This window comes from Schistocerca piceifrons, chromosome 9, assembly GCF_021461385.2.
Source record: "Schistocerca piceifrons isolate TAMUIC-IGC-003096 chromosome 9, iqSchPice1.1, whole genome shotgun sequence".
Lineage (NCBI taxonomy): Eukaryota > Metazoa > Arthropoda > Insecta > Orthoptera > Acrididae > Schistocerca > Schistocerca piceifrons.
The window spans coordinates 169,771,507-169,797,057 of record NC_060146.1 but is presented as its reverse complement, the minus strand read 5'-3'; the positions used below and the strand labels follow the sequence as shown (position 1 = coordinate 169,797,057).

At 44.3% G+C, this 25,551-nt stretch overlaps 1 pseudogene; it reads right to left on the bottom strand.

Moving 5' to 3' along the window:
- Positions 1-3,156: 3,156 nt before the first annotated feature.
- LOC124717409 lies at positions 3,157-3,274 on the bottom strand (annotated as a pseudogene).
- Positions 3,275-25,551: the final 22,277 nt, after the last annotated feature.

The following is a 25,551-nucleotide window of genomic DNA, read 5'->3' as shown; positions in this document are numbered from 1 at the left end:
TTACCCACTTTAATCGGGGAGCAATGTCGCGTGGAACAACAGCATTATGGAAATGGAATTCACACTAGCTTAAATGGAACCGACTAGTGTTGACATTTAATTACATGCACACGGACGGAAAATTGTGCACGGGATGCACGAAAACAACCCAGTGCATTACATCGTAATCCACTCACATCGCTTCGTTTACTGGTGACAGTCCAAATTACCCGTAACTCAATCTTCTGTGCTCCATTTTATAGTACATAGAACGTGCATAGACCCTGTTGGAATGTTACTTTTTACGTAACATAAAAATAATGGTTATGAGTTACAGAACGTCCGGTGATCACACTATACACGAACTGGTATCCAAAACTAACCGACGTATTATAATTACAATTATTACACGTAACTGACAAGAAAATGACTGGGAGACATGCATGGTTTTTATAAACTTTCTTGAGGGCTTTGATAGTGTACCACTACATAGATATACACTACAGGGCATTAAAATTGCTACACCACGAAAATGACGTGCTACAGACGCGAAATTTAACCGACAGGAAGAAGATGCTGTGATTTGCAAATGATTAGCTTTTAGAGCAGTCACACAAGGTTGGCGCCGGTGGCGACACCTACAACGTGCTGACATGAGGAAAGTTTCCAACCGATTTCTCATACACAAAAAGCAGTTAACCGGCGTTGCCTGGTGAAACGTTGTTGTGATGCCTCGTGTAAGGAGGAGAAATGCGTACCATCACGTTTCCGACTTTGATAAAGGTCGGATTGTAGCCTACCGCGATTGCGGTTTATCGTATCGCGACATTGCTGCTCGCGTTGGTCGAGATCCAATGACTGTTGGCAGAATATGGAATCGGTGGGTTCAGGAGGGTAATACGGAACGCCGTGCTGGATCCCAACGGCCTCGTATCACTATCTGTCGAGATGACAGGCATCTTATCCACATGGCTGTAACGGATCGTGCAGCCACGCCTCGATCGCTGAGTCAACAGATGGGGACGTTTGCAAGACAACCACCATCTGCACGAAGAGCTCGGAAACCATGGCTGCGGTTATCCTTGACGCTGCATCACAGACAGGAGTGCCTGCGATGGTGTACTCAACGACGAACCTGGGTGCACGAATGCCAAAACGTCATTTTTTCGGATGAATACGGGTTCTGTTTACAGCATAGTGATGGTCGCAACCGTGTTTGGCGACATTGCGGTGAACGCACATTGGAAGCGAGTATTCGTCATCGCTATACTGGCGTACCACCCGGCGTGATGGTATGGGGTGCCATTGGTTACACGTCTCGGTCACCTGTTGTTCGCATTGACGGCACTTTGAACAATGGACGTTACATTTGAAATGTGTTACGACCCGTGGCTCTACCCTTCATTCTATCCCTGGGAAACCCTACATTTCATCAGGATAATGCACGACCGTTTGTTGCAGGTCCTGTACGGGCCTTTCTGGATACAGAAAATATTCGATTCCTGCCCTGGCCAGCACATTCTCCAGATCTCTCACCAATTGGAAACGTCTGGTCAACGGTGGCCGAGCAACTGACTGGTCACAATACGCCAGTCGCTGCTCTTGATGAGCTGTGGTATCGTGTTGAAGCTGCATGGGCAGCTGTACCTGTACACGCCATCCGAGCTCTGTTTGTCTCAATGCCCAGGCCTATCAAGGCCGTTATTACGGCCAGAGGTGGTTGTTGTGGGTACTGATTTCTCAGGAACTATGCACCCAAATGGCGTGAAAATGTAATCACATATCAGTTCTAGTATAATATATTTGTCCAATGAATACCCGTCTATCATCTGCAATTCTTCTTGGTGTAGCAATTTTAATGGCCAGTAGTGTAGGAAGGAATTAATAACCAGAAAATTCATAAATGTCGTGTAGAAGCCATTATAAAGCTGTATTCAGATAATATCTGGCGGTTATAAATAAAGTGGAGCCACTCATAGATGTCCAGTCTGGGCTGTAATTACCGTATGGTAGCGAAACTTGATGGATGTTAATTTGGGCCACCTGGTACACTCCTTGCGCTGTTAATGCAAGAAAGGCGTATGGAAATGGTTTCACATGTAGTGGATTGATACGGTATATGGGCAGATAAAGTCAAACTAGTGAGAAAGGTATCATGTTGAATTTATTATTAGCCGCAGCTTACACAATTTATTCTTAGTGAGCACCGAAGTAAAAGGACGCGATCAACAGTTGCTCGCAGCAGTCCCGATTGAATCTGAGCTAGCCGTTCGTGTCCACTGGCCTACAGTTCGGTCAGAGAGCGAACGTGCCCCTGGCAAACGCCGTATTTTAGGTATCAAATGGTTCAAATGCCTCTAAGTACTATGGGACTTAACATCTGAGGTCATCAGTCCCATAGACTTAGAACTACTTAAACCTAACTAGCCTAAGGACATCACACACATCCATGCCCGAGGCAGGATTCGAACCTGCGACCGTAGCAGCCGCATGCTTTCGGACTGAAGCGGCTACAACCGCTCGGCCACAGCGGCTGACCCTTTCAGGTATCCCGAGAGCCGAAAGTCATTTGGTTCCGATCAGGCGATCTTGCAGTCCATGCCCCTGGAAGAACTGTGGAGGTAACACGTTCGTGGAAGGTCGAATTAAGCAGATTTTTCATTGGGCGGCGACGTGAGGTGTTCCCCCTTTTTGAATGGAAATAGTTGCGCTCTACCAGAGCGGGACGCACATGCCGTACAATGAGGCATCGTTAATGCGCACGGTACACCTGATAGGCTCTCTGGGAGTATTCACTGCAAAGAGGAACGGACCGACAATATAGGTGCTTATGAATCCACGCCACACATCCAGAGACGGTGAGTGCAGTGGCTGTTCGTGCGCAACAGGCGGTTTAACAGTACCCCAAATTCCGCTGTTTTGGGTTTTCAATGCACTCTGTAGTGTAAAATGTGCCTCGTCACTCCATACTCCTCCCCAACAGGCCATTAAGGCTCAACGGTACCGACCGGCCGCCATGTCATCCTCATGCCATAGGCGTCACTGGATGCGGATATGGAGGGGCATGTGGTCAGCACACTGCTCTCCCGACCGTGTGTGAGTTTCCGAGACCGGAGCCGCTACTTCTCAGTCAAGTAGCTCCTCAGTTTGCCTCACAGGGGCTGAGTGCACCCCGCTTGCCAACAGCACTCGGCAGACCGGATGGTCACCCATCCAAGTTCTAGCCCAGCCCGACAGGGGTTAACTCCGGTGGTCTGACGGAAACCGGTGTTACCACTGCGGCAAGGCCGTTGGCCCCATAGAATATTGCCCGGCCACATATCGAGAACTTTGATACGACACAGAAACCGAAGAGCATATTTAGAATGTATGTGCACGTCTTGGGGTCTCAGTTGCTGCACTGCCTGGATGATGTACGGATATCAGTGTAAAATAAACCGCAACATTCTGTGATATTGACCATGGTATGAACAATTCTCGTGACAGCGCGCGAACCAGGGCACGTGTTGCATGGTCAGGTACAGCAACAGCAACCTCTTCAGTAACTTCCACCAACAGAGAGCCCTTCCTCTTCCAGGAGGCACACTAAGCGCACCGAATTTCATTATCATCTGCTTTAAACCATTAATCCAGCTATACACTACGTGATCCAAAGTTTTCGAACACCCCCCCAAAAAAAACGTTTTTCATATTAGGTGCATTGTACTGCCACCTACTGCCAGGTACTCCATATCAGCGACCTCAGTAGTCATTAGACATCGTGAGAGAGCAGAATGGGGCGCTCCGCGGAACTCACGGACTTCGAAAGTGCTCAGGTGATTGGGTATCACTTGTGTCATACGTCTGTACGCGAGATTTCCACAGTCCCAAATATCCCTACGTCCACTTGATGGTGAAGTAGAAACGTGAATGGACAAGTACAGCACCAAAGCGTACATGCCGACCTCGTGTGTTGACTGTGAGAGACCGCCGACAGCTGAAGAGTGTAATTGGCAGACATCTATCAGGAATTCCGAACTGCATCGGTATCCACTGCAAGTACTATGACACTTAAGCGGGAGGTGAGAAAACTTGGATTTCATAGCCGATCGGCTGCTCATAAGCCACATATCACGCCGGTAAACGCCAAACGACGCCTCGCTGGGTGTAAGGGGCACAAACATTGGCCGACTGAACAGTGGAAAAACGTTATGAGGAGTGACCAATCACGGTACACAATGCGGCGGTCCGATGGCAGGGTATGGGTATGGCGAATGCCCAGTGAACATCATCTGCTAGCGTGTGTAATGCTAAAAGTAAAATTCGGAAGTGGTGGTGTTATGGTGTGTGGAGGGGGCTTGCACCCGTTGTTGTTTTGCGTGGCACTATGACACCACAGGCCTACATTGATGTTTTAAGCACCTTCTTGCTTCCCACTGTTGAAGAGCAATTCGGAGAGGGCGCTTGTATCTTTGAACATGATGGAGCACCTGTTCATAGCACACGGTCTGTGGTGGAGTGGTTACACGACAATAACATCCCTGTAATGCACTGGCCTGCACGGAGTCCTGACCTGAATCCTTTAGAACACCTTTGGGATGTTTTGGAACGCCGACTTGGTGCCAGGTCTCACCGACCGACATCGATGCCTCTCCCCAGTGCAGCACTCCGTGAAGAATGGGCTGCCATTCCCCAAGAAACGTTCCAGCACCCGATTCAACCTATGCCTCCGAGAGTGGAGACTGTCATCAAGGCTAAGGGTGGGCCAACACTATATTGAATTCGAACATTACCGATGGAGGGCGCCACGAACTTGTAAGTCATTTTCAGCCAGGTGCCTAGATACTTTTGATCCCATAGTGTATCACAGAAATTTAAGGTTTGCAAAGGAAAGAGACGGCGATGCTGCTTCTTACTGTCCACCTCCTGTACAATGTTTTTTGAACGAAGCACTGAAAAAATAGAGAAGGAAATGCAAATACATGGGGATCAGAATATGCGATCACACCCTGTCCTCCCTGACGGTCAGGTGACTTTCGCCGTGAAGGAAGAAGATTTATATTACAGGGTTATTACAAATGATTGAAGCGATTTCACAGCTCTACAATAACTTTATTATTTGAGATATTTTCACAATGCTTTGCACACACATACAAAAGCTCAAAGTTTTTTTAGGCATTCACAAATGTTCGATATGTGCTCCTTTAGTGATTCGGCAGACATCAAGCCGATAATCAAGTTCCTCCCACACTCGGCGCAGCATGTCCCCATCAATGAGTTCGAAAGCATAGTTGATGCGAGCTCGCAGTTCTGGCACGTTTCTTGGTAGAGGAGGTTTAAACACTGAATCTTTCACATAACCCCACAGAAAGAAATCGCATGGGGTTAAGTCGGGAGAGCGTGGACGCCATGACATGAATTGCTGATCATGATCTCCACCACGACCGATCCATCGGTTTTCCAATCTCCTGTTTAAGAAATGCCGAACATCATGATGGAAGTGCGGTGGAGCACCATCCTGCTGAAAGATGAAGTCGGCACTGTCGGTCTCCAGTTGTGACATGAGCCAATTTTCCAGCATGTCCAGATACACGTGTCCTGTAACGTTTTTTTCGCAGAAGAAAAAGGGGCCATAAACTTTAAACCGTGAGATTGCACAAAACACGTTAACTCTTGGTGAATTGCGAATTTGCTGCACGAATGCGTGAGGATTTTCTACCGCCCAGATTCGCACATTGTGTCTGTTCATTTCACCATTAAGAAAAAATGTTGCTTCATCACTGAAAACAAGTTTCGCACTGAACGCATCCTCTTCCATGAGCTGTTGCAACCGCGCCGAAAATTCAAAGCGGTTTGACTTTGTCATCGGGTGTCAGGGCTTGTAGCAATTGTAAACGGTAAGGCTTCTGCTTTAGCCTCTTCCGTAAGATTTTCCAAACCGTCGGCTATGGTACGTTTAGCTCCCTGCTTGCTTTATTCGTCGACTTCCGCGGGCTACGCGTGAAACTTGCCCGCACGCGTTCAACCGTTTCTTCGCTCACTGCTGGCCGACCCGTTGATTTCCCCTTACAGAGGCATCCAGAAGCTTTAAACTGTGCATACCATTGCCGAATGGAGTTAGCAGTTGGTGGATCTTTGTTGAACTTCGTCCTGAAGTGTCGCTGCACTGTTATGACTGACTGATGTGAGTGCATTTCAAGCACGACATACGCTTTCTCGGCTCCTGTCGCCATTTTGTCTCACTGCACTCTCGAGCGCTCTGGCGGCAGAAACCTGAAGTGCGGCTTGGTTGGTTGGTTGGTTTTTGGGGGAAGAGACCAATCAGCGAGGTCATCGGTCTCATCGGATTAGGGAAGGAAGTCGGCCGTGCCCTTTCAGAGGAACCATCCCGGCATTTGCCCGGAGCGATTTAGGGAAATCGCGGAAAACCTAAATCAGGATGGCCGGACGCGGGATTGACCCGTCGTCCTCCCGAATGCGAGTCCAGTGTGCTAACCACTGCGCCACCTCGCTCGGTCGAAGTGCGGCTTCAGCCGAACAAAACCTTATGAGTTTTTCTACGTATCTGTAGTGTGTCGTGGCCATATGTCAAAGAATGGAGCTACAGTGAATTTATGAAATCGCTTCAATCATTTGTAATAGCCCTGTATATGTTAAGTAAGGTTAACGAAGAATATCAGCAGTAGGGTGTACAAATAAACTTCAGAAAGACTGTATAGGATGGGGTTTTGTTTCGGACACGGGTGCCAAAGAGGGGAAGAATCCAGTGCGCACTCTGTGTGCATGCAGGGCGAGGGGATGGGCAGGGAATCATCCAAGATGTGGAACGGATCCTTCCAATGGCCGTGAAGAGCACAGGGTGCAGCCAAGTGCAAGTGGTGGCTCACGACGGAACTAATGGCGTGTGCCGCTTTTGATCGGTTTCGGGTGTCTATCTGAATCGGTAATGGCTGCTAGTCTTACTTGCGAGATGCAGGCAGATTTCATCATCTGTAGCATCGTCGACAGGATCAATTGCGGACCTTTGATGCTGAGCCGAGTCTGAATCAGGGGCCCACACGGTTCTGTGACCGTGTAGGTTGCAGATTTCTCGACTTGCACCATAGCGTGATGGGGTACCACGTCCTGCTCAACAGGTTAGGGGTCCGCTATACGCAGGAGGCGGCTACACGGGTAGCGCGGTCCGTGTGCAATGGACTGGGAGGCGTTTTAGGTTAGACGTCTCGGGTTACTACATAAAGGGCTTTAGTCTAAAAGTGAGCGGAGCAAACACAGGACTAGGGCAGACAAGCAACAATCGGTATTGTAAATTGTCGTAGCCTTGTTGGGAAAGAAAGAGAGTGCCAAGCGGTAATTCAAAGAATAGGAAGCACTAGAGCACAAATTCTTAGGTGACGGAAGCTGACTGGAGTCGGAGATAAGTTGAGCCGAAATTTTTGCAAAGGACCTAACGGTGTTCAGAAAGGACAGATTAAACACAGTTGCTTGTGGAATGTTTGTTGCTGTTAGTAGTCTATCTTGTAGTGAAGTTGAGGTACGGTGTAGACAGTTCCCGTGAGTTAGCGCGAGTAGGGATTATACTTGACAGCAGGAATAAATTAATAATTTGTTCCTTTTACCGACCTCACCACACTGATAATACCGTTGCTAACCAGTTCAAAAAATACTTGTCTCATTTGAAATAAGTACCTCACCGTACAATTACAGTTGGTGGTGACTTCAATCTACCATCACTATATTCGAAAAAACACATTTAAAATCGATGTTAAGCATACAACTTCGTCCCAAATCTTACTAAATGGTTTTTCCGAAAATTATTTTGAACAGTTAGTTCAGGAGCCCAATGTAAGTGTAAATAGCTCCGAAAACACATTTGACTACTTAGTGACAAATAATCTTGATAAGATAGAGAGCATTATGACGGATACAGGGATTAGTAAGCACTAGCTCGCTGTACCAAGATTGTATACCGGAACATCAAAATCCACCAAAAATAAAGGCAAAACATATCTGTTTCTCAGAGCAAACAAAAATTACCTTGACGACTTCCTAACCGACGGCCTCCATTCCCTACAAACTAACTGTGAAAGTGTAGATTAGATGTGGCTTAAATTTTAAGAAGTAGTTCAAAATGGTTCAAATGGCTCTGAGCACTATGGAGCTTAACATCTGAGGTCATCAGTCCCATAGAAGTTAGAACTACTTAAACCTAACTAACCTAAGGACATCGCACACACACCCATGCCCGAGGCGAACTAGGTCAGAACATTGTTGCAGAAGCAACTAAAAAATCATCCCAAAATTAAAAGAAAGCGAAGTTCCGAACATCGGCGAAGTTTTACAGATCGAAATTTGGTGAAAAGTTCAATGCGAGATGCTTTTAATAGTGTCCACAACGAAACTCTTGTCTCGATACCTAGCAGAAAATCCAAAGAGACTCTGGTAGTATGTGAAGTACACCAGCTGCAGCACACATTTATTACCTCCACTGCGAGATACTGATGCTAATGTTACTGATTTCAGGGCCACTAAAGCAATTACTAAATAATTTCTTCTACAAAGAAAAGTAAGTAAATATTCCACTAACATGAGTAACTTAGACGCACATATACTCAATGTAGCAGAGCAGCTTAAATCATTTAATAAAGGGAAGGACTCCTGTCCAGATTGTGTACCAATTCCTTTCAGAGTCGCTCCCCTAGAGAGATCCGTACCTAAAGACTGAAAAGCTGCATAAGTCGCGCCAATATCAAGAAAAGAGTAGGAGTAATGCGACGAATTTCAGACCATATCACGGACGTCGATTTGAGGTAGGGTTATGGGACAGATACTGTGTTCCAATATTATGGATTACCTCAAGGAATACGTTCTGTTGACAGGCAGGCAGCACGAATCCGGAAAATGCCGTTCTTGTGAAACACAACTAGCTCTTTATTCCCACGAAGTAATGACTGCTCTGGGCAGGGATCTCAAATGGATCTCATATTTCTAAATTTCCAAAAGGCTTTTGACAACATTCCTCACAAGCAGCTTCTAATCAAATTGGTGCCTATGGCATATCGTCTAAGTTGTGCGACTGGATCCGTGATTTTATGCCAGAAAGATCAAAATTAGCAGTAACTGACCGTAAGTCAGAGAGTAAAACGGAAGTAATACCTGGCGTACCCAAAAGGAAGTATTAAATGCCCTCTTATGTTCCTGATATACAGTACTGGCCATTAAAATTGCTACACCACGAAGATGACATCTGGCGTGCCACAGGGGAGTGTTATGGGACCATTGCTTTTCACAATATATATAAATGACCTAGTAGATAGTGTCGGAAGTTCCATGCGGCTTTTCGCGGATGATGCTGTAGTATACAGAGAAGTTGCAGCATTAGAAAATTGTAGCGAAATGCAGGAAGATCTGCAGCGGATAGGCACTTGGTGCAGGGAGTGGCAACTGTCCCTTAACATAGACAAATGTAATGTATTGCGAATACATAGAAAGAAGGATCCTTTATTGTATGATTATATGATAGCGGAACAAACACTGGTAGCAGTTACTTCTGTAAAATATCTGGGAGTATGCGTGCGGAACGATTTGAAGTGGAATGATCATATAAAATTAATTGTTGGTAAGGCGGGTACCAGGTTGAGATTCATTGGGAGAGTCCTTAGAAAATGTAGTCCATCAACAAAGGAGGTGGCTTACAAAACACTCGTTCGACCTATACTTGAGTATTGCTCATCAGTGTGGGATCCGTACCAGATCGGTTTGACGAAGGAGATAGAGAAGATCCAAAGAAGAGCGGCGCGTTTCGTCACGGGGTTATTTGGTAACCGTGATAGCGTTACGGAGATGTTTAATAAACTCAAGTGGCAGACTCTGCAAGAGAGGCGCTCTGCATCGCGGTGTAGCTTGCTGTCCAGCTTTCGAGAGGGTGCGTTTCTGGATGAGGTATCGAATATATTGCTTCCCCCTACTTATACCTCCAGAGGAGATCACGGATGTAAAATTAGAGAGATTAGAGCCCGCACGGAGGCTTTCAGACAGTCGTTCTTCCCGCGAACCATACGCGACTGGAATAGGAAAGGGAGATAATGACAGTGGCACGTAAACTGCCCTCCGCCACACACCGTTGGGTGGCTTGCGGAGTATAAATGTAGATGTAGATGTAGATGACGTGCTACAGACGCGAAATTTAACCGACAGGAAGAAGATGCTCTGATATGCAAATGATTAGCTTTTCAGAGCATTCACACAAGGTTGGCGCCGGTGGCGACACCTACAACGTGCTGACATGAGGAAAGCTTCCAACCGATTTCTCATACAAAAAGCAGCAGTTGACCGGCGTTGCCTGGTGACACGATGTTGTGATGCCTCGTGTAAGGAGGAGAAATGCGTACCATCACGTTTCCGACATTGATGAAGGTCGGGTTGTAACCTATCGCGCCAATGCGGTTTATCGTATCGCGACATTGCTGCTCGCGTTGGTCGAGATCCAATGATTGTTAGCAGAATATGGAATCGGTGGGTTCAGGAGGGTAATACGGAACGCCGTGCTGGGTCCCAACGGCCTCGTATCACTAGCAGTCGAGATGGCAGGTATCTTATCCGCATGGCTGTAACGGATCGTGCAGCCACGTCTCGATCCCTGAGTCAACAAATGGGGACGTTTGCAAGACAACCACCATCTGCACGAACAGTTCGACGACGTTTGCAGCAGCATGGACCATCAGCTCGGAGACCACGGCTGCGGTTACCCTTGACGCTGCATCACAGACAGGAGCACCTGCAATGGTGTACTCGACGACGAACCTGGTTGCACGAATGGCAAAACGTCATTTTTTCGGATGAATCCAGATTCTGTTTACAGCATCATGATGGTCGCATACGTGTTTGGCGACATCGCGGTGAACGCACATTGGAAGCGAGTATTCGTCAGCGCCATACTGGCGTTTCACTCGACGTGATGGTATGGGGTGCCATTGGTTACACGTCTCGGTGACCTCTTGTTCGCATTCACGGTACTTTGAACAGAGGACGTTACATTTAAGATGTGTTCCCACCCGTGGCTTATCCTTCATTCGATCCCTGTCAAACCCTACATTTTAGCAGGATAATGCACGACCGCATGTTGTAGGTCCTGTACGGGCCTTTCTGGATACAGAAAATATTCGATTCCTGCCCTGGCCAGCACATTCTCCAGATCTCTCACCAACTAAAAACGTCTGGTCAATGGTGGCCGAGCAACTGGCTCGTCACAATACGCCAGTCACTACTCTTGATGAACTGTGGTATCGTGTTGAAGCTGCATGGGCAGCTGTACCTGTACACGCCATCCAAGTTCTGTTTGACTCAATGCCCAGGCGTATCAAGGCCGTTATTACGGCCAGAGGTGGTTGTTCTGGGTACTGATTTCTCAGGATCTGTGAACCCAAATTGCATGAAAATGTAATCACATGTGAGTTCTAGTATAATATATTTGTCCAATGATTACCCGTTTATCATCTGCATTTCTTCTTGGTGTAGGAATTTTAATGGCCAGTTGTGTACATTAGCAATTAGGAGACAATCTGAGCAGTCATGTCAGATTGTTTACAGAGTCATTTACCGTCTAGTACTGTAACCAGAAGATGAAAAACAATTGTGACACATATGTGTGGGGTCTGTTCCTTTGGATATGTCCGAAAGAACAGACATCTTTGATCCTGCAGCCATAAATGGTTATGATCCAAAGGAAATGACGACATTAGCTGCTAGTTGGGGAATGTTGAAAATTTGACCTGGTATCGAACCTTTATGTTTCCCTTTCTCGCGATCAGTTGCTTTGACCGCGTCGGCCATCCGAACACGCTCCCCCACCCACTTACATTTCTAACATACCCACACACTAGTGACCTAGTGCCCCTGCACATTATTATAGTTTCTGCTGACGTTGACTGATTCCCGTAAAATGTCGAGCATGTCTGTGCATCAGTACTGTAGAGATCATTGGGCAGTCTCGCCCTAGTTATATGTATGTGTGTGTTTGTTTTTTCGCACATATCACGGATATGATACGTCCGCTTTGGTGGCAATCGTAAAGCAAAGGCGTTTTGCGTTGCGTGAACTCTCCAACTTTCTCCTCCGAATGCGAAAATATCACGGATACCAGACAATGGAAATGTTTACTATCAAGCAAGTAACGGATCACTCAGTCTGTAGCCACTTTCCACATGCATTCAGTAAGCTTGTATGGGGAGACAGTGGTATCGCAGTGCACTCGTAATAGTCTAAACTAAAATTCCAATTTCAGGAATTTGCGGATACCACCTCCTACCATAATCGTAATAAAACATCGCTGACTGATGATCGTAAATTAATAAAAAAAAAAGTTTTACTCAAGGCAGAAGGGACACGAGGCACATATATTTATTGTAGCTGCTTATTCATAAAATGAAACAAATTGGAGATTACAATAGTTACAAATATCTTTTATTCCAGTCTTTGATCACAATATCAATTCTTTAGACGAAGATCGGTTTCAGTCCGTAATGACCATCCTCAGATCTTTTTTACACCATGTCCTAAAGTGATAAGGCCATAATGGCATCGTCAAAACATATAATCAGCGTAGCATCGTCATATAGATCTAAAATAAAGTGTAGAATAGGCCGCATTTACATCTACATACATACTTCGCAATCCACCGTACGGTTCGTGGCGGAGGGTACCTCGTACCACAACTAGCATCTTCTCTCCCTGTTCCACTCCCAAACAGAACGAGGGAAAAATGACTGCATATATGCCTCTGTACGAGCCCTAATCTCTCTTATCTTATCTTTGTAGTCTTTTCGCGAAATATAAGTTGGCGGCAGTAAAATTGTACTGCAGTAAGCCTCAAATGCTGGTTCTCTAAATTTCCTCAGTAGCGATTCACCAAAAGAACTCCCGACCGAGTTCCTGAAGCATATCCGTAAAACTCGCGTGATGATCAAACCTACCAGTAACAAATCTAGCAGGCCGCCTCTGAATTGCTCCTGTGTCTTCCCTCAATCCGACCTGGTAGGGATCCCAAACACTCGAACAGTACTCAAGAATAGGTCGCACCAGCGCTCTATAAGCCGTCTCCTTTACAGATGAACCAAATCTTCCCAAAATTCTACCAATGAACCGAAGACGACCATGCGCCTTTCCCACAACTGCCATTACACGCTTGTCCCACTTCATATCGCTCTGCAGTGTTACGCCCAAATGTTTAATCGACGTGACTGTGTCAAGCGCTGCACTACTAATGGAGTATTCAAACATTACGGGATTCTTTTTCCTATTCATCTGCATTAATTTACATTTATCTATGTTTAGAGTTAGCTGCCATTCTTAACACCAGTCAAAAATCCTGTCCAAGTCACCTTGTATCCTCCTACAGTCACTCAACGACGACACCTTCCCGTACACCACAGCATCATCAGCAAACAGCCGCTCATTGCTATCTACCCTAGCCAACAGATCATTTATGTAGATAGAAAACAACAGCGGACCTACCACACTTCCCTGGGGCACTCCAGATGATACCCTCACCTCCGATGAACACTCACCATCGAGGACTGGGTGCTATTACTTAAGAAGTCTTCGAGCCACTCACATATTTGGGAACCAATCCCATATGCTCGTACCTTAGTTAGGAGTCTGCAGTGGGGCACCGAGTCAAACGCTTTCCGGAAGTCAAGGAATATGGCATCCGTCTGATACCCTTCATCAATGGTTCGCAAGATATCATGTAAAAAAAGGGCGAGTTGCGTTTCGCAGGAGCGATGCTTTCTTAAGCCGTGCTGATGCATGGATAGTAGCTTCTCTGTCTCAAGGAAATTAATTATATTTGAACTGAGAATATGTTTGAGAAACCTGCAACAAACCGATGTTATGGATATTGGTCTGTAATTTCGAGGATCCGTCCGTCCACACAGTCATTATTGCAACTGGCTGATTATATTTATATGTTTTTACGATGCCATTATGGCCTTATCACTTTAGGACATGGTGTAATAAAGATCTGATTATGGTCATTACGGACTGAAACCGGTCATCGTCTAAAGAATTCATATTGTGATCAAAGACTGGAATAAAAAATATTTGACAGTATTGGATCACTGTTTGCATACGCGAACATGTCGCAGTTGGTAAAGTAGTTACAGTTTTTTACTACAGCCGCGCGGTTTGAGGCGTCATGTCACGGACTGCGCGGCCCCTCCCGCCGGAGGTTCGAGTCCTCCCTCGGGCATGGGTGTGTGTGTTGTTGTTAGCATAAGTTAGTTTAAGTTACCAGAATGAGATTTTCACTCCGCAGCGGAGTGTGCTCTGATATGAAACTTCATGGCAGATTAAAACTTTGTGCCGGACCGAGACTCGAACTCGGGAACTTTGCCTTTCGTGGGCAAGTGCTCTACCAACTTTTTTTTTTAATTTTTTAATTTTTTTTTGAGGAAGGTAGGAGAAACAGAAACCTTTATTATCCACAAAATAAACATAATACGTCCATACACATTGTAACTGTCCTGGAAGGAACCTCGCTGCCGTCCTACTATGCAGCATGAAATAACAACGAAGTCAAAGTGGGGCCACCTCCAGCTCCCTAAATAAAAGTATTTGTAGTTAAGAAAACAAAATTGAAGTACATCCCATTGCTAAATGTGCAAGCGTTAGTTTTTCCTAGGCCGCATACTCGCATAGTTGTCCTTAGCTGATCACGTTACTTGGTCGGTTTCACAACGACAGCACTGCCGCTCATGTTTGCGCACCCGCACACCCCAAGTGTATGGCGGGTCCGCAAAAACCGTTGCTAGGAAATTGGCATACCAATCCTTGTACTTTTGTAGCCGTAACAGTTTTGTGCGTCCATCTTGCAAGTATTGCCAGTAATCCAGCAAGTTCAGTATGTTCAGACGTGTCTCTCTATAGATGTAATGGACCGTCATACCTGTGATCCACGCCACTGCGTTCGACTTACGACGCGGAAAATACGTTTCGTCTGGAAAAAATGCTATGTCAGAAGATACTGCTGTATTAATAGTGCGCCGCATGAACGCTTTTATCTTCCTTGCGAGAGTCCAGACAGCAAATGCCTCGTCGCAGACCAGCCGATGGTCGTCCGTATCCATCACGCCGCATTTCTGCATCTACATGATTACTCTGCAATTCACATTTAAGTGCTTGGCAGAGGGTTCATCGAACCACAATCATACTATCTCTCTACCATTCCACTCCCGAACAGCGCGCGGGAAAAACGAACACCTAAACCTTTCTGTTCGAGCTCTGATTTCTCTTATTTTATTTTGATGATCATTCCTACCTATGAAGGTTGGGCTCAACAAAATATTTTCGCATTCGGAAGAGAAAGTTAGTGACTGAAATTTCGTAAATAGATCTCGCCGCGACGAAAAACGTCTTTGCTTTAGTGACTTCCACCCCAACTCGCGTATCATATCTGCCACTCTCTCTCCCCTATTACGTGATAATACTAAACGAGCTGCCCTTTTTTGCACCTTTTCGATGTCCTCCGTCAATCCCACCTGGTGAGGATCCCACACCGCGCAGCAATATTGTAACAGAGGACGAATGAGTGAAGTGTAAGCTGTCTCTTTAGTGGACTTGTTGCATCTTCTAAGTGTCCTGCCAATGAAACGCAACCTTTGGCTCGACTTCCCCACAATATATTATCTATGTGGTCTTTCCAACTGAAGTTGTTCGTAATTTTAACACCCAGGTACTTAGTTGAATTGACAGCCTTGAGAATTGTACTATTTATCGAGTAATCGAATTCCAACGGATTTCTTTTGGAAGTCATGTGAATCACCTCACACTTTTCGTTATTTAGCGTCAACTGCCACCTGCCACACATCGGCGAATCCGCCAAATGTATTGCGTACTTTTTATCATTCCTAGGGTATTTTCGCTTCACTACAATGTACCATGTTGATCTGACTGTTGTAGGTAGGTGGGGGTGGTGTACCCTGCACCACACCACAACTGAGCTACCCAAGCACGACTCACGACCCGTCCTCACAGCTTCAATTGTACCAATACCTCGTCTCCTAAGGCAAAGGTCCCGAGTTCGAGTCTCGCTCCGGCACACAGTTTTAATCTGCCAGAAAGTTTCGTAAAGTAGTGTGTAAGTCTAGGTACCGATGACCAGTTTGGTCTCTTAGAAATTCAGACACATTTGAACATTTTTGGAATACAAGTTTAACGAACCGAAACTGCACTGTGTAAATAGAAATGCGTTTGGAATGTTAAGTGGAAGGGTCAGTTGCAGACGAGGTAAGCATTTGGCTTCGGCTTTTTTTTTTGTAGAAAACTGGAAAGTTTAAGTGTATCTTCAAAACAATTTTACGTCTAGTCCTGTTCTATTCAAGGTTTGATCGTGGGGTCTCATCGGGATGCACAAACGGTCACAGATTTGTTTGACAGGTAGGACACTGTTGCAGATATTTGCATAAAGACACCAAATATCTCACGAAAATATACCTTAAAAATTAAATTCCAAGAATCAGTTTTCGTCGCACCGTCTACGAAAATCTGTCGCCGTTTTATTCTACTTAAGCGCTCTGACGTAGTTAGTATTCTAAATAAATGGATATTGACGTAAAACTATATTTATCGCCAACTGGAGAACCTGGTCCTGTCGGAATACACGGTAAGTTTTGGCTTCCTTATCTGCTGCCATGTAAATAACAGCGTTTCTCGGAGGATCGTCTTCTACGCGAAGAAGATAGATGTGAGAAGTTAAACACAGAAACTGCGACGTGTTTGTTACAGTTAAACACAACTTTGGAAGTGAGTTGTTCCTGGAATTCTGCTGGGAACACCCGCTGATATTTCCACCGCTCCAGTGGGATCCTTAACTGCTTCAGATCTCGCTGTGTAGAAGTCTTCGTAACTGGCACCGGGACGCATTAAACACTACGTGTGTGTGCGCGGGTGTTTTATTTGAACGTTCAAAACTGCAACTCAGACGTACCCTGCGGTGTTTAAATTGAAATTCGTCGTTAAATTACGATCCTTTTCGCGTTAAAAGTTCATCTCCTACTGAAAAAAGGTAAAGATGGTAATAAATTATATTTTTTGAGCTTATTTAGTTTTGAATACATTTTGCCCATTGAATGCGTACACATTGTAACCTCCCCCTGTCACTAATCGGTTAATGCGATAATATGACCCTGATCGCGTATACCTAATAAATTTGATTTTGGATGAGTTTATCGTCTGCGCAGAAATTTGACCGGTCAGTGATGGGTAGCGTACAACAAGTCTGTCTAAAGAACAATATATTTTACTCATGCGCTTTCAACTTATATGGATTTTCTTTAATTCTTAAACAGTGCCATCACTCACATAAAATACGAAAAGAAAGTGGTACCACATGACTCAAAGGGACCACAACAAAAGTAATTGAAGTAACACAGAAGTTAATTAATATTCTCTAGCCAAATTGAGCACTGTCTGTCCGATATCTGATCAATAAAGCTAACGACAATGAATGCCTAACCGTTTGGCTGTAGGTGTGGCAACAGAAGGAGAAATGTTTCTGACAACACAATACGTTACGAAATAATATAAATAAAGAAAACAGTTGTTTTATCTCGGTAGTAATTGGATACGTTGATTTGGAAAGACGTATTTAAACTCGTTATTAAAAAGTAAATGCCTGACTCTTTTGTTACAATAGTTTACGTATCCTCAAATTAACGTTTACTTACGTGAGTTAGATACCTGGGCACGGCAAGCTACGTACTTTGAGTAGATTGTAATTACTACGAATATTTACCGGATAAAATAAGCCAAAATACGAACTATGCCGGTACACAATAGGATTATTACAATAGAAACAGATATGAAATATGTAAACTTCATTTTTTTGTTAATTGAGATTGCCAGAATTACTTTAATTTTAGAAACATTACTTTCCTTTGTCTTCAATCAGTTAGCAAAGATGTATTTGCCTCTAAATGTTATCAAACAACACTGATAACTTATTGTGGCCTCATTATTAAATGCCGGCCGAGTGGTTCTAGGCGCTACGGCCGCAGGTTCGAATCCAGCCTGGGGCATGGGTGTGTGTGATGTCCTTACGTTAGTTAGATTCAAGTAGTTCTAAGTTCTAGGGGACTGATGACCTCAGAACCTAAGTCCCATAGTGCTCAGAGCCATTTGAGCCGTTTTTCATTATTGATTACTTTCAACTACCTTTTTAGCAAACAAGCAAAACTGCAATGATAGTCTTTTAATACATTTCTTTCAGCCATTTCAACGACAGTCTGAAGCGCTACCTATCCTTAAGATTCTATGCCTTTAACGGGGAAAGCAAGCTTTATTGAAGATGGAGGCCAGATACATAAATTAATACACCTTACAGTTCAGTGCGAAAGAGCTAGTTAACATTCATTGGTACTTTTTTACTTCACTGGCGACCTCTTCCCCTTCTTCCGCGTCAGACCAGTGAGCAAATTGGTTAACTCGTTTATTCGACAGAGAGTGACCGATCAGCTTACTAAAATTCTTACATTAATATCACGTGAGTTACGGAAAACTGATCGGTACGAAATACGTCAGGGTCACTTTAGTTTCATTTACAGAAATATGACACGAGAGAACGCGATTGGTTCAAATGGCTCTGAGCACTATGGGGCTTAACTTCTGAGGTCATCAGTCCCCCAGAACTTAGAACGACTTAAACCTAACTAACCTAAGGACAACACACACATCCATGCCCGAGGCAGGATTCGAACCTGCGACCGTAGCGGCCGCGCGGTTCAAGATTGTAGCTCCTAGAACCGCTCGGCCACTTCGGTCGGCACGCGATTGTTGTTCAGTCGTTTGTTGTCCAACAATTCGTTCCGAACCTCTCCAGTTTTAAGCCCGAAATAAAGTTCTAGAAACAACACAAATAATATTACATACATAAAAAGGACTCTGTTAGGTGAGACAATTGAAATAAGACACAGCAATAAAGATGTTGATTATATTAATTATTCGACTACTTAGGCTACACTTTAGTTTACGGTAGCTAGACTGTAGATTAGCGAGTATTTACATAGCTAAGACATAGATTACACGCCAACATGAGTCGATAAAAATAATACAATCACCTCCTCTCTCTATCAAGGGAAAAAAGCTTTACAAAAATTCACCACTGAAATTACGAATTCATACAGATCTCACTTTATTTCAATGGTAATGTTTTAACTCGGGTATTCGATAACTGGAAAGGAATGGGACCCGAAGTACGCGACATGACTGAGGACGATGACAAGATCAGGTACCTACAGTTTTTACATACAACACATTTATTGGAATAAAATTCACTGAGAACGTCCCTGGGCTATACTTAATAAAGCTTCTAACGTGAACGAAAATAAAACAACCTTACATTTCGTTGCAGATGTTAAATCGTCGTCTTCGTTGTCGTCTAAAATTCTCTCATTGCTGCATGTAATATTCCGCGCACACTTTGATTCGTAGTGACCAATTATGCGACAAGCTTTTGATGTCATTGGAGCTTCTTGCATCTACCCACACTCCTCATCCTCTTGATGCCTCTCTCATGACAACTGCGCCTCACATACCCCCGACAATGCATGCCTCTTGCATGTGTTCTTCACTCTCACGTCCTAACAACCAAGTAAATCCCCTGCGGGCTCTGCTAAGACGTCACACTCGCTTCTAGAGACAACGTTCCTGCACAAGTCTTCACTCTCTATCAACAGTATTGCTTTTCCTAACTCTCCCTGACGGCCAGAGTAAATACATCATAGTACGATATACTTTATACAGGTTGTACCAAATTCTAGGTTGCACATATGTATTATAGTCTCAAGTCTCAAATGTGCCCCACATTCCATGAACTTATCCTGAAAAGGACAGAGTCAGGGAATGAAAGAGAGAAGAAAAATACAAAAACACTAATCCAGATGTTCACAAAACATTAAGTAGCATGACTACATTAGTACCGTGACAACTCAGTGCCACTACCTTTCAAATCAACTCAATGGAGCATTATCTATAATATATATATATATATATATATATATATATATATATATATACCACTTACACTAAAAAGATCATCAGGTTTGCAATGGAGTGTTAAGGTAATCACATTTTTATGTAATCATTACACAAATTAACATGGGTATCTTTCCATTCTCATTCTTAATACCCGAGTAACAGAGGAGTTCATCATCTATTATCGACACTGCCCACGTTAGTCACAAACTCAGGTATCTGTAACTAACACAACACATCTAAGTTCATCCGAAAATTATCAATATAATTATTTACATTTAAATTTGCGTCACAATTACAATTACGTTACAGTTCATAAATGTAGTATACATTTGCCGTCGTAATGACGAATATAAATTAATTTGTCCACGGTTTTCGATCGTAGTTGCTTTCTACATCCACATTTACATTTACATGGTTTCTCTGCAATTCACATTTAAGTGCCTGACAGAGGGTTCATCGAACCATGTTCATACTGCTTCTCTACCATTCCACTCTCGAATGACGCGTGGGGAAAAGGAACACCTAAATCTTTCCGTTAGAGCTCTGATTTCTCTCATTCTATTATGATGATCATTTCTCCCTACGTAGGTGGCTGTCAACAAAATATTTACTCATTCAGAAGTGAACGCTGGTGATTGATATTTCGAAAATAGATGTCGCCCGAAAAAAAAGCGCCTTTCTTTCAGTGACTGCACCCCCCCCCCCCCCACCCAACTCGCGTATCATATCAGTGACACTCTAACCCCTATTGTGCGATAACACGAAACGAGCTGCCCTTCTTTGCACTTTTTCGATGTCCTCCGTCAATCCTACCTGGTAAGTATCCCATACCGCGCAGCAATATTCCAGCAGAGGACGGACAAGTGTAATGTATGCTGTCTCTTTAGTGGGCTTGCCGCATCTTCTAAGTGTTCTGCCAACAAAGCGCAATCTTTGTTTCGCCTTCCCCACAATATTATCTATATAATCTTTCCAATTTAAGTTGTTCGTAATTGTAATTCCTAGGTATTTAGTCGTATTGACAGCCCTTAATTTGAGCGACTTATCATATAACCAAAATTTACCGGATTTGTTTTAGTGCTCATGTGGATGACCGCGCACTTTTCTTTGTTTAGTGCCAATTGCCACTTTTCGCGCCATACAGCAATTCTCTCTAGATCATTTTGTAATTGGAATTAATCATCTGATGATTTTACTAGCGTCATCTGCAAACAATCTCAAATTATCACCTAGACCATTTATGTAAATCGGGAACAGCAGAGGGCCCATGACACCACCCTGCGGAACGCCAGCTATCACTTATGTTCTACTCTCACTACGAACTGTGACCTCTGTGAGCGGAAATCACGAATCCAGTCACCCAACTGAGACGATACTCCATATGCACTCAATTTGATTAACAGTCGCTTGTGAGGAACGGTATCAAAAGCCTTTTGGAAATCTAGGAATATGGAATCGATCTGAGATCCCTTGTCGACAGCACTCGTTACTTCATTGGAATAAAGAGCTAGCTGCGTTGCACAAGAACGATACTTTCTGAATCCGTGATCGAGTACAGTATATGCTCCAAAATCCTACTGCAAATTGAGGTCAGTGATATGGGTCTGTAATTCAAAGGGTTACTCCTTTTTCCTTTCTTGAATACTGCTGTGACCCGTGTCACTTTCCAGTCTTTCGAAACAGACCTTTCGTCAAGTGAACGGTTTATATGATTTATAAGAAAGGCTGTATTGTGTCTGCATACTCTGAAAGGAACCTGATTGGTATACCATCTGGACCGGAAAACTTGCCTTTCTTAAGTGATTTGAGTTGTTTCGCAACACCTAAGATATCTACTATTACGTCACTCATGCTAACAGCTGTTCTGGTTTCGAATTCTGGAATATTTACTTCGTGTTCTTTCGTGAAGGAAATACTGAAAACTGTATTTAGTAACTGCGCTTTACTGGCACCATCATCGGTAACATTTCCATCGCTATCGCGCATTGTTTCTTTGCCGCTGGTGTACTTTTCATACCACCAGAATCTCTTTGTGTTTTCTACCATATTTTGAGACAATTGCTTGTGGAAACTATTAAAAGCATCTCGCATTGACGTCCGCACTTAATTTCGAGCTACCGTGAAACTTAGACAGTCTTGGGGATTTTGCGTTCTTCTGAATTTTGCATGTTTATTTCGTTGCTTCTGCAACAGTGTTCTGACTCGTTTTGTGTACCATGCTGGATTAGTGCCGTCTCTTATTAACTTATCGAACGTGTTCCATATTCCATGAACTTATCCTGAAAAGGAGAGAGTCAGGGAATGCCAGAAAGAAGAAAAATACAAAGATATTAACGCAGATGTTCACAAAACATTAGTACGTGACAACTCAGTGCTACTATAATTCAAGTACACTCACATTAAAAAGATCATCACGTTTCTAAGGCAATCACATTTTCATGTTAGCATTACAACAATTAACATAGGTATCTTTCTATCCTCATTCTTAATTCCCGAGTAATAATGGAGTCCATCATCAATTATCACAGCGGAATACTCAACACTGTCCACGTTACTCACAAACACAAGACATCTGAGTTCATCCGAAAATTATCAGTATAATTTTTTACATTTAAATTTACATCACAATTAGTATTGTATTAAAATTCATAAATGTAGTATACATTTGCCTTCGTAATGACGAATACAAATTAATTTGTCCACGGGTTTGATTCGTAGTTGCTTTCAGACATTGGCAAGGTATGAAGCAAAACTTCTGTTCATAAATCTTACAATCGGTAATGATCGTCTGCGTCAAAGAAATGAAGCTCGGAAAGATAAATTTTAAAAACATCTATACACTCACTATTTGTATAACTCCTTTACGTAATCAGTGCTTCGATGGTTCAAATTTAGATCCATTACACTGCATATAGCAAATTACTTGACACGGTTCCGATAGGGCAAATAATAAGCGTTAGTATAGCGTTCGCCAGTTATCGTCCGATTAAAATTACTGGATAGTCGGCGTCTGTCACTCGCCGCTGCAGCGTTGCCATATCGGCTCGCTGCCACTGCTCCGTTACACGCGCCGCACAAACACGGTGGGTCACTGCACAAATACTGCTAACGTGTAACGCGGAGCAATGTTGGAAGTAATCAAAGAAATGGCTCTGAGCACTCTGGGACTAACCTACTGTGGTCGTCAGTCCCCTAGAACTTAGAACTACTTAAACCTAACCACCCTAAGGACATCACACACATCGATGCCAGAGGCAGGACTCGAACCTGCGACCGTAGCGGTCACGCGGCTCCAGACTGTAGCGCCTAGAACCGCACGGCCACTCCGGCCGGCTGGAAGTAATCACCGCGAGTTACGTCGGTAATGCGAGATGCTCTGTGCACAGCTGATTTTATGCGAGCAATGAGTGATCTGCGGCAGAGAATGCGTTTTTAAGTCTAGAATTCAAACTCAAAACCTAAGCTCACCACAACCTCGTGATGTGTAATGCACCCGAGGAAACGGCGATCGAAAATCTGCCGCAGCAGAACTAAAGTCACGACCACTTTGTCCATGGTGACTAAAGCTAACTTCCACGAGCACACTCAGGACAGAAAAAAAAATTCAATTTGAGAGACAAAATAAAATTATAATTTTATTTGGTTACCTGCAACTATCCTCACACCGACTACACGAACTGCTCCGTTACCAATTGATGAGTACTCTTTGTAAGCACTTCGTTGCAGATTATAGGCGACACAAGCAGATTCCATATGACAATGAATATTATAGGAAGAAAATTGAGAGCAAGGTATCCATCTCTGCAAGTGCACCGTTTGGATATAAAGTAAGTCTGAAGATAGCATCAATTTCAAATCCTCCTCCTCACCATACGCACACAATCTGAGAAGAGGGCGCCGGCGTTAGTCCCGTTATAATTATGACGTCTCGCACCATTTTCGTCCACCTACGAGCAGGAGAGCGGTTGTATTACTCCACGGACACCCCACACTCTCGACTTCGAACAGGAGCCCTTCTTCACGCAGGCCTAAGGTTGGGCTACTGCTCGTGGAGAAGTTGAAGATATTGGAGAGGGGACACTATAGATAATCTGTATTAAGTATTGTCTTAAATTAGTCTTAAAATTAATTTCCAGACGAGCGCAAGAAACATAGGCCACTCCGTGATGGCTCCTGTAGAGCGCACAGGAGAGCTCATGAGAGTACATTGCAGAGTGTGATGCATCGCCTCTAACGACCGTCAGTACAAAAATCTACACTATTGGCCATTAAAAGTGCTACACCAAGAAGAAATGCAGATGATAAACGGGTATTCATTGGACAAATATATTATACTAGAACTCATATGTGATTACATTTTCACGCAATTTGGGTGCATAGATCCTGAGAAATCAGTACCTAGAACAACCACCTCTGGCCGTAATAACGGCCTTGATACGCCTGGGCATTGAGACAAACAGAGCTAGGATGGCGTGTACAGGTACAGCGGCCCATGCAGCTTCAACACGATACCACAGTTCATCAAGAGTAGTGACTGGCTTATCGAGACGAGCCAGTTCCTCGGCCACCATTGACCAGACGTTTCCAATTGGTGAGAGATCTGGAGAATGTGCTGGCCAGGGCAGCAGTCGAACATTTTCTGTATCCAGAAGGGCCCGTACAGGACCTGCAACATGCGGTGATGCATTATCCTGCTGAAATGTAGGGTTTCGCAGGGATCGAATGAAGGGTGGAGCCACAGGTCGTAACACATCTGAAATGTAACGTCCACTGTTCAAAGTGCCGTCAGTGCGAAAAAGAGGTGACCGAGACGTGTAACCAATGGCATCCCATACCATCATGCCGGGTGATACGCCAATATAGCGATGACGAATACACGCTTCCAATGTGCGTTCACCGCGATGTCGCCAAACACGTATGCGACCATCATGATGCTGTAAACAGAATCTGGATTCATCCGAAAAAAATGACGTTTGGCCATTAGTGCACACAGGTTCGTCGTTGAGTACACCATCGCAGGCGCTCCTGTCTGTGATGGAGCGTCAAGGGTAACCGCAGCCACGGTCTCCGAGGTGATAGTCCATGCTGCTGCAAATGTCGTCGAACTGTTCGTGCAGATGGTTGTTGTCTTGCAGACGTCCTCATCTGCTGACTCAGGGATCGAGACGTCGCTGCACGATCCGTTACAGCCATGCGGATAAGATGCCTGTCATCTCTACTGCTAGAGATACGAGGCCGTTGTGATCCAGCGCGGCGTACCGTATTACCCTCCTGAACCCACCGATTCCATATTCTGCTAACAGTCATTGGATCTCGACCAACGCGAGCAGCAAAATCGCGATACGATAAACCGCCATCGCGATAGGCTACAATCCGACCTTTATCAAAGTCGGAATCGTGATGGTACGCATTTATCCTCCTTACACGAGGCAGCACAACAACGTTTCAGCAGGCAAGCTGGTCAACTGCTGTTTGTGTATGAGAAATCGGTTGGAAACTTTCCTCATGTCAGCACGTTGTAGGTGTCGCCACCGGCGCCAACGTTGTGTGACTGCTCTGAAA